This window comes from Drosophila serrata, unplaced genomic scaffold, assembly GCF_035046125.1.
Source record: "Drosophila serrata isolate PLE 108 unplaced genomic scaffold, ASM3504612v1 contig_82, whole genome shotgun sequence".
NCBI classification, from domain to species: Eukaryota; Metazoa; Arthropoda; class Insecta; order Diptera; family Drosophilidae; genus Drosophila; species Drosophila serrata.
The window spans coordinates 193,604-205,891 of record NW_028256980.1 but is presented as its reverse complement, the minus strand read 5'-3'; the positions used below and the strand labels follow the sequence as shown (position 1 = coordinate 205,891).

The 12,288-nt window shown below is 40.0% G+C and overlaps 1 protein-coding gene and 1 pseudogene across 35 annotated transcripts in view; both read left to right on the top strand.

Moving 5' to 3' along the window:
- The window catches only part of Wnt5 (Wnt oncogene analog 5), a 208,524-nt gene that overhangs the window by 116,564 nt on the left and 79,672 nt on the right, over positions 1-12,288 (top strand). The window lies entirely within an intron of this gene.
- LOC147644846 (uncharacterized) lies at positions 1,845-10,646 on the top strand (annotated as a pseudogene).

Here is a 12,288-nt window from a genome sequence, read left to right as displayed (position 1 = left end):
CTGTTTTAAGACCCATAAGCATCCGTAGAAACTCAAATTGACCCAACGGGGTGGTAAAAGACTTATATTTTACTGACTCTTCGTTAAAAAATACGTAAAAACAACCATTCTTAAGATTCGTAAACACCGATTTTTCCATTAAATGATCTAAAAGGTCATCAATTAATGGTATCGGATAATTATCCTTCTCCATGATTTTAAAATCGATACGAAGTCTCAATTCCCCCGACTTCCTCTTCACTAATACAATGGGAGAAGCATACTCCGATTTACTAGGTTGAATAATCCCATCTAAAATTTCTAACATTGTTTAATTCTCACTGTATAAAAATCTCCTTGGTGCGCAGCTAAATAGTTTTGAATTTTCTAACACAAAGTTTATTTCGCTTAACTTGAAGCTTATGTGTTTCGTTTCGCGATCCTTATTATATTTGCTCACCAATATTATAAAGTTTTTCTACCTCAGAGTCTTTTAAAATGTTTGACTTTTTGTTTTCAACTAAAACTGTACTTAAAGTCTTCTTCTAAACTTATACCTAATATTTTTCCACCTAACTTAGTACCTAAAATATTCTCACCAACGCATGTACCTAAACCTTTTCCATCTTTACTTTTATCTTCTTGTTCTTCCTAAATTCTCTAGTTGATTCTCCTAATTATATTCTAATTCCCATACAATTATTAGAAAGTACTTTCACGTTTGTTTTTCTCCCATAATCGGTTTCAATACCCTCTACCGTAACCAGCACTATATTACAGTCCATGGATTCATCACTAACTACAATTAATTTAAACCAATTTTTTCTTTCATATTTCAGTATAAAGCATAATATTCTTCTATAGCTTTCCAGTAAGATTTATTTTATAGCTTACCAAAATCCGCAAACGCTCGCACAATTTTTCCTGGGCAATCAAAACATTTCAGTTTAGCCTGCGTTCGGAGACTAGGTATTGGGATGCCCTCTACGAGCCCATCTACCAGCTTATTTTTTTCGATCGCCACATCCCGAGCCAATCTGCACTTCTCTCAAACTATATAGCTCTCTCTTCAACTCTACCGACTTGCTGTTTTGCATTCTCGGAACCATACCGAAATCGAGCATTTTCGCTTCTTCCAATTCCGCCTTCTTCATTGCTCCGGTTGCTGGCGACGTTTTCGCCGATCTCGCAATTCAAATTTTTCAGAATTTTCCGCGCCTTGGCAATTTCCTCGCGCAATTCTCCTTGCGTTTCCTTTCCGACCTTTAGCTCTCCAGCGTTTTCCTCGCCCGTTTCACCCACTTCTGTCACATCCGAAGGTAAACCTAGCTGTTCCATTTCATCGCAATCTTTTGGAGAACTACCTCGAAATTCTATTGGAACTTTAGCTAGCCTTGCGATTAGCTTCGCTTTTGTACCCTTCGTGTTCAAGTTTAGCAGCTCCAGGTTATCTCAGGTTATTGTACTCACAGAAACCTGGTTAAAGAAGGAGATTCTGAGCTCCGAAGTTTTTCCAGCTGTGTTCACAGTATATCGGCTAGATCGCCCTATCAGACGCGGGAGTGGAGTTCTTATAGCGGTGAACTCCTCACTCACGTCAGAATTATTAACTTTCGAGGAATGCAACGATGTTGAATTCCTCTGTATAAAGCTATCTATCAAAGGTAATTCCATTTTTATTACCTGCGTCTACATACCTCCATTGTCGGAACTTCTTATTTATTGGAATCACCTTTCCGCTATTCTGATGGTTTCCAGTAGACTTTCGGATAGATTCCAGTTTGTAGTCCTAGGTGATTTTAAAATCCCTGGTGCTATTCGGTGCTCAAATAATTCTACCAATACTCTCCTAACTTCTACACAACATGACTTTATCGCTGTCTTGTTCGACGTTTCGCAATCTTTGCTTCGTCTCTGATCCTACAAGAGTCAGTTTAGCGAGGGTGGTGCCTCTGACGCAGCCGGAAGATCCAACTTTCGATGTGACCCTTGGTATCGGGTGTGACGTACAGAATATTTCTGACCTTCCAGCCAATAAAGTCCTATATAAGGGAATTCGCGGCTTCTCGCGTTGCCAACGGCCATAAATATCGCGGACTCTTCGAATCTGGCGGTTTTTGTTACAATATCATATAGCAGTCATACAAATGATCATTACATATAGAGGAATGTGAATTAAAACTGTAACTGAAAAAATGTAAATATGTTTTTTAACATAAACATATAATTAATATTGTATTGTTTCCTAAAAACGAGTTGCAATCAGCAAAGATATAAAAACTTTGGCCTCCCGAAGTTAGCTTTTATTCTTGGTTTTTTTGTTATTATTTTTTTTACTTATTTATTATTATTGTTTGTGTTACTGTAGTGTAACAACTTAAACAAAAGTGTGGGGAGAAGTTTAGTGGAAATTTACAAAAGCATAAGAGTTAAAGTTGGGTTGTTGGGTTTAGGAAGTGGCAGAGCGTTTAAAAATGCTTAATAAATCTTCCCTTGGAAGGTCCGAGGGATGAATTCTTTTAAGTCTTCGCCAAGTCCACCCAGATGCAAGTCTCCTGGCAAGGACATTTGGGTGTGACATGAGCATATTCCTATAATGTTAGGCTTGCACATTGATTATGTCTCCAATCAAGGGAACTTTAAGATCTCTCGCTATGTCTACGTTACAGATGAACCACTCAGCACTCAGTATTATTTTGGAATACCTTTCTAAGAGAGTGCGTTCCAGCGACAGGCCCAATTCTCAAACTTCTTGAGGTAGAACTGAAGCATATCAGTGGCGTCATGAATATAGTTGGATCTAGAGAGAATCGCAGTATCGTCAGCAAGTGTGGCCAGCATTGGATGCAGGTTCAGACCTGTCACATGGACTTCGGCATATCGTGTATAAATAAGCTGAACGACTTCGGTCCTAGCTCTCTTCCTTGGGGAACCCCAGTCTTAATCAACCTTTGAGAGGATGAGGTTCCATCCTGGACCACCCTTAATGTCCTGTCAGGGAGAAAGCGCCTAACCATTCCGAATAGATGCGGGTTAAGGGAGGGTAAGGTGTTTAATGTTTTTTTTATTTTTTATTTTCTTTTTCAAATTGAATACATAATTTTGAGAAAAACTCGAAAGCGTTACCTGGGGTATTCTATAATCTAACGAATGAATTTGGATTTTTTAATTTCTGATGATCCGTCATCGAGTTATGGTTGGCACCGCAAGTCAACTTTTTTTCGAGACACGACCGGAAAATTGCTAACATTGGCATATTTTTGAATATTTCTTTATAAACATTTTATAAGACATTCTTCGAATGTTATACTTTAATGTACCATTTGTTAAATAAATACATTTTGACTTGGTCGTCGGAAAAAACCCAAAAAATGACATTTTTCGCATTATTTGACCTTGTTGCTCTCCAGGGGCTTTCTTGGCATTTATCTATTTAATGTACCCTTTAACCTACTGAAAGGTTACAGGTGGCACAGGGTGTTCCGTTTGGTGTGTCATGGTAAGCTTGTCAGCCATTGTCTGTTCTCTAGGGGCAGAGACTGTTGAGAAGGGAGTTAATCTACCTTCCTTGTGTGAACCTTGCCCATGTGCCATCCTCCTTTTTGTCAGGAAACTTGGGAGTAGCTTGCCTCTTATAAGATCTAGTCAACTTTCAAAGGGAATTGTTGGAGCTCGCATTAGCTGTCACGTTGTCCAGCCTACGATCCGTAGCTATAGCTTTGAGTAATGTCAGTTTTTTCCGTCCTCTGTTTGAGATCCTCCTGAACGACCTGTTGATCCTTATGTCGGATGTGCGGATATACTCGCGCCTAAACCTGTTCTTCAGAAGAGAGCACACAATGACGCCTTGCCGTAATGCAATAACGCATTGCCGCAATAGCAGCAGCCTCCTTCTGAATATTCTGTCGCAAATTTCTTTTTTGCATTGTAGTATTTTTCATTCTTCGTTTAAGACTTTATTTGTACCTCTTCTGCTTCTTGTCTAGCATCTTCTATGGTTTTCCTAACCTTTTCTACCTCTCCTCCATCTTCCACTTTTTCCTTCAAATTATCCCAAGTTTCTCCTCTCTGTAAATACTCTACTTTTTTGATACCTGTATCCCCATGTTATAACCTTTCCGGTCAATTTTGCTATCATGGGTCCTAGACTCCTATTAATCCGTTGAACTTGGTTGTTCGCCCGCGGCAACTTCGTCGCTATTTTTATGTGTTTAACGCTACTATTTTCCATAAACTCTGCAAAATCAGAAGATGTAAAACAACTGCCCCGATCTAATATTATACATTTACAAATACGCCTATCGATTACAATATCCGATCGTCGACTGTTGTGTACAACTAACTAACTTTGTGAATGAATTTACAACAACAAATAAGTGTTTTTTTTTTCAATCTGCTACATCTACTGGTCCATAATAATCTATATGGATGATCTCAAAAGTCTTTTTGTTTTTTGGTATACTATGTAAAAGTCCTTAACCTCCTTAACCTTACTTACCTTGCTTAAGGAGAATACGCTATGCACTTTAAACAATTTTGATTGTGCCCTACGACTTTAACCTTCATATTTACAACCTTTAATAGCTTTTCCCAATAACATCTAACATTTTATCCCTTCCAATGTGAGTGTTAAATTTAGAAAGTTGTAGTCTGTTACAATTTTCAACCGTTTGCCCCGGAAATATTTTCTCAATCTTCTTAACGCGTAAATTATGGCTAAAGTCTCTAACTCAGAACTGAGATACTTCGCTTTCGGCGCTGTCGATCTCTTTAAAAAATTGAAAATAGGATGTAACTTGCTGACCTCTTTTTTCTTAAGATGAACAGCCCAAAATCCTAAAGCGCTTGCATCACAGTGAAGTTCGACGTCATCTATGTAATCGTATATCGCTTAAACTGGGGCTTCCATTAATTTTGCCTTTACATCGAAAAACAACTCAACCCTTTTTCTTCAAACTTAAACACTCTATCCTTTCTCAATAAATCATACAAAGGTTGTGCTTTTGTCTCATCATGTCCAAAAATGTGTCATTAACGAATCTTTAAAATACCTGTGGGGCTGTTTTAAGACCCATTTTAAGACCCATTCTCCCATAATGGGTTTCAATACCCTCTACCGTAACCAGCACTATATATTATAGTCCTTGCATTCATCAGTAACTACAATAAATTTAAACCATATTTTTCTTTCATATTTCAGTATAAAGCATAATTATCTTCTTTAGCTTTCCAGTAAGCTTTATTTTATAGTTTACCAAAATAATTCTCTTCTTAAGGATCTAACTAAATATTTTTGGTAGAAATGAAACCTTTAGGTTAGAATTTTCCAAACAAAAAATCTTAAATATTCTGTTGTTGGCGCCCGTGCTGGCAACTTGATGTCCGCAAACGCTCGCAAAATTTTTCCTGGGCAATCAAAACATTGCAGTTTAACCTGCGTTCGGAGACTAGGTATTGGGATGCCCTCTACGAGCCCACCTACCAGCTTATTTTTTTCGATCGCCACATCCCGAGCCAATCTGCACTTCTCTCAAAGTATATAGCAAACTGCTCATCTGACACCCGGACCCGCGCCTCGAACTTGCGCCTTAATGTCGCTTTGTATTCGATGCCCCCAAAAGCTAATTTCAATTCTCCGATAAGCTCATCTATGGTCTTTGCAAACAGTTCGGCATCAGCATGCAGGAAAAACCAGGTGATGCAAACTTCTCAGTTGCCATGTACGTTCATCAGCGTTGGCTCTGTCGTCGCCTTTGCCCTCGCCTGTGTCGCCGCCTCTGCGCTAACACGTTCTATTTACTGGAAGTTTCTGTTAAGTAGCTGTTTAAAATTAACGGAGCTGTTGTTGCTGCCGCCGTTGTTTCGTTGGCCGGCCTCTCTCGTCAACTCTACCGACTTGCTGTTTTGCATTCTCGGAACCATACCGAAATCGAGCATTTTCGCTTCTTCCATTCCCTCCTTCTTCCATTCCCGCCTTCTTCATTGCTCCGGTTGCTGTCGACGTTGGCGCCGATCTGGCAATTCAAATTGTCAGAATTTTCCGCGCCCTGGCAATTTCCTCGCGCAATTCTCCTTGCGTTTCCTTTCCGACCTTTAGCTCTCCGGCGTTTTCCTTGTCCGTCTCACCCACTTGTGTCACATCCGAAGGTAAACCTAGCTGTTCCATTTCATCGCAATCTTTTGGAGAACTACTTCGAATTTCTATTGGAACTTTAGCTAGCCTTGCGATTAGCTCCGCTTTTGTACCCTTAGTGTTCAAGTTTAGCAGCTCCCAACTACATTTTCGATTGCACTACCGTTATTTCTGCGATGTTCTAATCCATTTCTTTACTTCAGATTTCCGATTAAAAAATCTGCTGTTGAATCCCACTTCTGATATTTCTTTTTATTGTTTATTTATTGTTTTATTATTTAATTTATTGTTTAAGATGCTATCTAATAATTAGTTCTTGTCATTTCTTGTCTTTCCTTATCTTTTCTTAGTTCTTACTTTGTATGCATCTTCTCTTGTTCAGCTTGTCTCAAAATGTTATCCGCTGCTCTCGGCTACTTCAAATAACCCCCCATTTTATATGAGAGTCTCTCATGCTCTCTTGACCAGCGCATACTTCTATTAACTGGCACCATGTCCATCTGTCCATTTCTAAGCATACTAGTTTCTAAGTTTTAAAGCAATCTGAATGAAACTTTGCATTTAGTCTTCTATATACTTTCACCCGTATATTATGCTAGAATTTCGGGTTTAATTTTATAAAAATTGGACGACTATATCATATAGCTGCCATACACACCAAAAAAATCTGATTTATGAACCGAAAATATGTAAAAACACTAGATAGAACTTCGATGACTAGGAATTAATCTATATATATATAAATGCTCTGTTCGTGTCTACATCCTTTATAGACTTGAAAAGTTCTGAACCGTTTAAGCCCAAATTTTTACACAACATGCGTTGAGGTTCCAGCTCGGTTATTGTCTACTTTTGATGTTGATAGCTTATCTGCGGTTGCAAATATATCAATTTTTTTAGCGTTTCCCCGTGCCCCTACTGCTGCGCCCTCTACAGGCAGTCGCTGAATCAAAGCATTTCCTGTCAAACATTCAAAACATATTGAAAGAAGAAAGTTGAAAAGTTCTGAACCGTTTAAGACCAAATTTTTAGACAACATGCGTTGAGGTTCCAGCTCGGTTATTGTCTACTTTTAATGTTGATAGCTTATCTGCATTTGCGAATATATCACTTTTTTTTTCGCGTTTCCCCGTGCCCCTACTGCTGCGCCCTCTACAGGCAGCCAGCTGAATCAAAGCATTTCCTGTCAAACATTCAAAAAAAATTGAAATAAGGAATTGGAGAAAAAAATTTTATTTTTTTGTTCAGGTTCAGTAAGTAAGTAAGTAACGAGGAATCAGCAGAAAGACGAGCAGATAGGCTTGAGAGAAAACGATTGAGAGTTAGGCAGTCGCGTTCTGCAGCAATCGATTTGATTCACTCTCAAAATAATGAACGCGACAGGGCAAGGGTAGCTGAAGCGCGTTTACAGCTTGCAGAAGATCAAAACCTGCAATACAATCGTCTTGCATTCAGATGTAATCCAACTATTGATTACAGCTCGAATCGAATGTCGTTATTGGACGAATGCATCAGGTCTGCATATAACGTCAGGCTCTCAAATTCAAAAACGAACCAAAAGGATTGTGTTGCGCTTCCGGAAAAGTGGAATTGCCTCAACTTAAAGCACCACCAGAGCCTCTGCACTCTCTATTCGCTGGATCTACTGCAGAATCGAAGCATTTCCTGTCGAACATTAGGAAATACAACTCTTGCTTTCAAATGACGTCATTTGCGGAAATTATAACTGCACAATTCATGCCAACTTTCAAAATCAAAGGACAAATCTATCATAAAGCCGGTTCCCTGCTTCCGTTCCCAGACAGCGAACACAAATTTCTTCTTCTTGGTGATGATGGAAATGAAGTAGATGCACGTTATGGAATCAATACCTAAATACACTGAAGAGGCACATTATTTCGCAGCTACAGAAGCTTTTTCACGAACGGAACAATTTGGTGCGTTTATTCAAAACAGCAATCGATATGATGCCTTCGGATACCCATAAAATTGTCATTCATGCAGACAAAACGCCTGCTGGAGAACATATTAGGAGATATAATGCTCCAACTATAGACGAAGTGGCACTTGTCATAGTCGGGGATCAGTTTCAACCTCGAGATATTGTTCTCCATCGACGAAACGATCGATTGGTAAACGTCGCAGAAACTCACCGTTGTTACGATGCTTTGCAGTATCCACTAATCTTCTGGGATGGTGCCAATGGATACCATTTCAATGTGAAGATGGTAGATCCAGTCAATGGTGTAGAATTTAATAAAAAGTGCAGCGCGATGAACTTTTACTCATACAGGTTAATGGTTCGGAGGACCGATTGCAATCATATATTGAAATGTCGTCGGTTGTTTCATCAGTACATTGTCGATATGTATGCAAAAATTGAAACAGAACGTTTGCTGTTCCTCCGATTGAATCAGACGAAACTTCGGTTCGATGAATATATACATTTGCGGGATGCTGTGATGAATGACCGTAATACAACCAACGTTGGAATGCTCACGATTTTGCCATCCTCATACATAGGTAGTCCACGCCACATGCATGGATATGCTCAAAATGCCATGGCATATGTTCGTTGCTACGGCCGTCCAGACTTATTTATTACCTTCACATGCAATCCAGCTTGGGACGAGATAGTACAGCTGTTATTTCCTGGACAATCGTATAGGGATAGGCATGACATCATAGCCCGTGTTTTCAGACAAAAGCTCAAGTCACTGATGGATTTCAATGTGAAACATGGAGTTTTTGGATCTGTGCGGATGTATTCAGTAGAATGGCAGAAGAGAGGATTGCCGCATGCGCACATACTGATTTGGCTGTATGATAAAATTACTCCAGACGAAATCGACGATGTTATATGCGCTGCGATTTCACGGGCCGAGGTTGATACGGATTTGCATGAAGTTGTCATCAAGAACATGATCCATGGCCCTTGTGGTACCCTCTACCCATGTTCACCATGAATGGTAGACGGGAAGTGTTCCAAGCGATATCCTCGAGAATTTACAGCCAACACCGTAACAGGGGACGATGGATATCCTCTGTATAGGAGACGGTCAACTGAAGATGGAGGGACTTCGGCAACTTTAAACATGAGAATTGGTGATATTGAGGTAGACAATCGTTGGGTGGTTCCATATTCACCACTATTGTCAAAATCATACAAAGCGCACATCAACGTAGAATATTGCAATTCCGTGAAATCGATTAAATATATCTGCAAGTACGTGAATAAAGGCAGCGATATGGCAGTTTTTGGTGTTCAGGCAGAAAATGGTGACAAGAATGCAGTACGAGTTGTCGATGAAATCTCTCAATACCAGGCTGGAAGATACATAAGCAGCAACGAGGCTGCAAGGCGAATTTTTTCGTTCCCAATTCATGAACGCTATCCAGCTGTAGTTCACTTGGCAGTCAATTTGGAGAATGGTCAACGTGTCTATTTCACAGAACTAAATGTGCAAGAAAGAGTCCTGAATCCGCCTACGACAACTCTGAAGATGCTTTTGCCATAACCTTGATGTATTCAGAAGTGCCCTCTTAACCACAATATGCCACAGAGAAACGTGGGAGGGTACAGCTAGTACAATATAAATTGTATACACTTATGTTAAAAAACAATGACGTATTAATTTCCTGATCGTTCCTATGGCACACATTTTTATAAAATTTTCAGTTTTTCAGTTTGGTCTTTTTCGGCACGTAGGCATTCAAGTCTTCTGAAACGCATCTGGTTCGGCATAATGCATTTATCGCTTCCGAATATTTCCGCGATTCTTCCTCATGGTACAGAAGCTCACAATCAGTGTTCGTAGCGACTCGAGGTCACGATGCAGCATGCGTCTCGTCTTGCAGCGAAATTGTGGACCAGTGAACCATTTTATCGAGCTGTTTATTTCGCATTTATTTGTCTATTTGGTCCCTCATCAACTAAATTTCGTTCGAAAAGTTTGGACAAGCGCAAGCCTTAAACAGTTGCCATTAATTCCATTCGATACACTGATATTGGTTTCAATGGGGCCACTCTGCTCTTCGATGCCACTAGAGGGAACCGGATCCTCTTCCAAATTTGATATGCAAATACGCTACAGCAAATGCAGCGAATACATGCAATTGCGCACTTTTGTGGAATGCGTAAATCTCTCAATTTGGAAAGTAAAGCCTGCCAAGTCATATATTTCTGCAACCTAACAAATTCGGTTCCTTTTCTTTCGTGGTTAGTTAAAAACTCATTCAACTTTAAATCCATCATTATTTTGAATTCAAGCCATTAAAGGCGTCTTAAAGCCATGAATCATTCGACATTATCGTATCTTTACAAAACCCAGCTCCAGCAGCTATCATTGGCGATGTACTTTATAGTTTCGATTGCAGTGGTTTTACAGTAATGCTCACGGATTCCTCTGATCACAAACCAGTCTTAAGCAGAACATCTCAATTGGCATCGGACAGCTATCACATCGTCATTATCAGCTTCTCGTACCTTCCGTGGCACACAGATCTTAATGTGGTCCATGCAATGAGTATTTGAGCTGTAGTCGAGACCGCGACGGAACTTAGGTGTGGGTGTGCATTAAGCATTTGATCGTCGATACTTTGTGCTTCAGGATCAGGTCTACTTTTAGTGTGGACTGCTTTTAGCACACATTTTAAATTTAGACGACCGTCAGCGGAAACTCTCGTACAGATAAGCTTAGATTTTCCAGTCTGTGTCATACCGCTCGTCCACTTTAAGCAGAACTGCTCTGCAAGCTCATCTAAGCCGAGATCATCATTAACTTGCGCTTCTTTACCGTACAGGATAATCCTTCGTCGATAATTTCGAAAACATCCACGGATCTTGTCATATTATGCCAAGTTGGCGGAACTTAGGTGTGGGTGTGCATTAAGCATTTGATCGTCGATACTTTGTGCTTCAGGATCAAGTCTACTTTTAGTGTGGACTGCTTTTAGCACACAGTTTAAATTTAGACGACCGTCAGCGGAAACTCTCGTACAGATAAGCTTAGATTTTCCAGTCTGTGTCATACCGCTCGTCCACTTTAAGCAGAACTGCTCTGCAAGCTCATCTAAGCCGAGATCATTATTAACTTGCGCTTCTTTACCGTACAGGATAATCCTTTGTCGATAATTTCGAAAACATCCACGGATCTTGTCATATTATGCCAAGTTGGCGGAACTTAGGTGTGGGTGTGCATTAAGCATTTGATCGTCGATACTTTGTACTTCAGGATCAAGTCTACTTTTAGTGTGGACTGCTTTTAGCACACATTTTAAATTTAGACGACCGTCAGCGGAAACTCTCGTACAGATAAGCTTAGATTTTCCAGTCTGTGTCATATCGCTCGTCCACTTTAAGCAGAACTGCTCTGCAAGCTCATCTAAGCCGAGATCATCATTAACTTGCGCTTCTTTACCGTACAGGATAATCCTTCGTCGATAATTTCGAAAACATCCACGGATCTTGTCATATTATGCCAAGTTGGCGGAACTTAGGTGTGGGTGTGCATTAAGCATTTGATCGTCGATACTTTGTGCTTCAGGATCAAGTCTACTTTTAGTGTGGACTGCTTTTAGCACACAGTTTAAATTTAGACGACCGTCAACGGAAACTCTCGTACAGATAAGCTTAGATTTTCCAGTCTGTGTCATACCGCTCGTCCACTTTAAGCAGAACTGCTCTGCAAGCTCATCTAAGCCGAGATCATCATTAACTTGCGCTTCTTTACCGTACAGGATAATCCTTCGTCGATAATTTCGAAAACATCCACGGATCTTGTCATATTATGCCAAGTTGGCGGAACTTAGGTGTGGGTGTGCATTAAGCATTTGATCGTCGATACTTTGTACTTCAGGATCAAGTCTACTTTTAGTGTGGACTGCTTTTAGCACACATTTTAAATTTAGACGACCGTCAGCGGAAACTCTCGTACAGATAAGCTTAGATTTTCCAGTCTGTGTCATATCGCTTGTCCACTTTAAGCAGAACTGCTCTGCAAGCTCATCTAAGCCGAGATCATCATTAACTTGCGCTTCTTTACCGTACAGGATAATCCTTCGTCGATAATTTCGAAAACATCCACGGATCTTGTCATATTATGCCAAGTTGGCGGAACTTAGGTGTGGGTGTGCATTAAGCATTTGATCGTCGATACTTTGTGCTTCAGGATCAA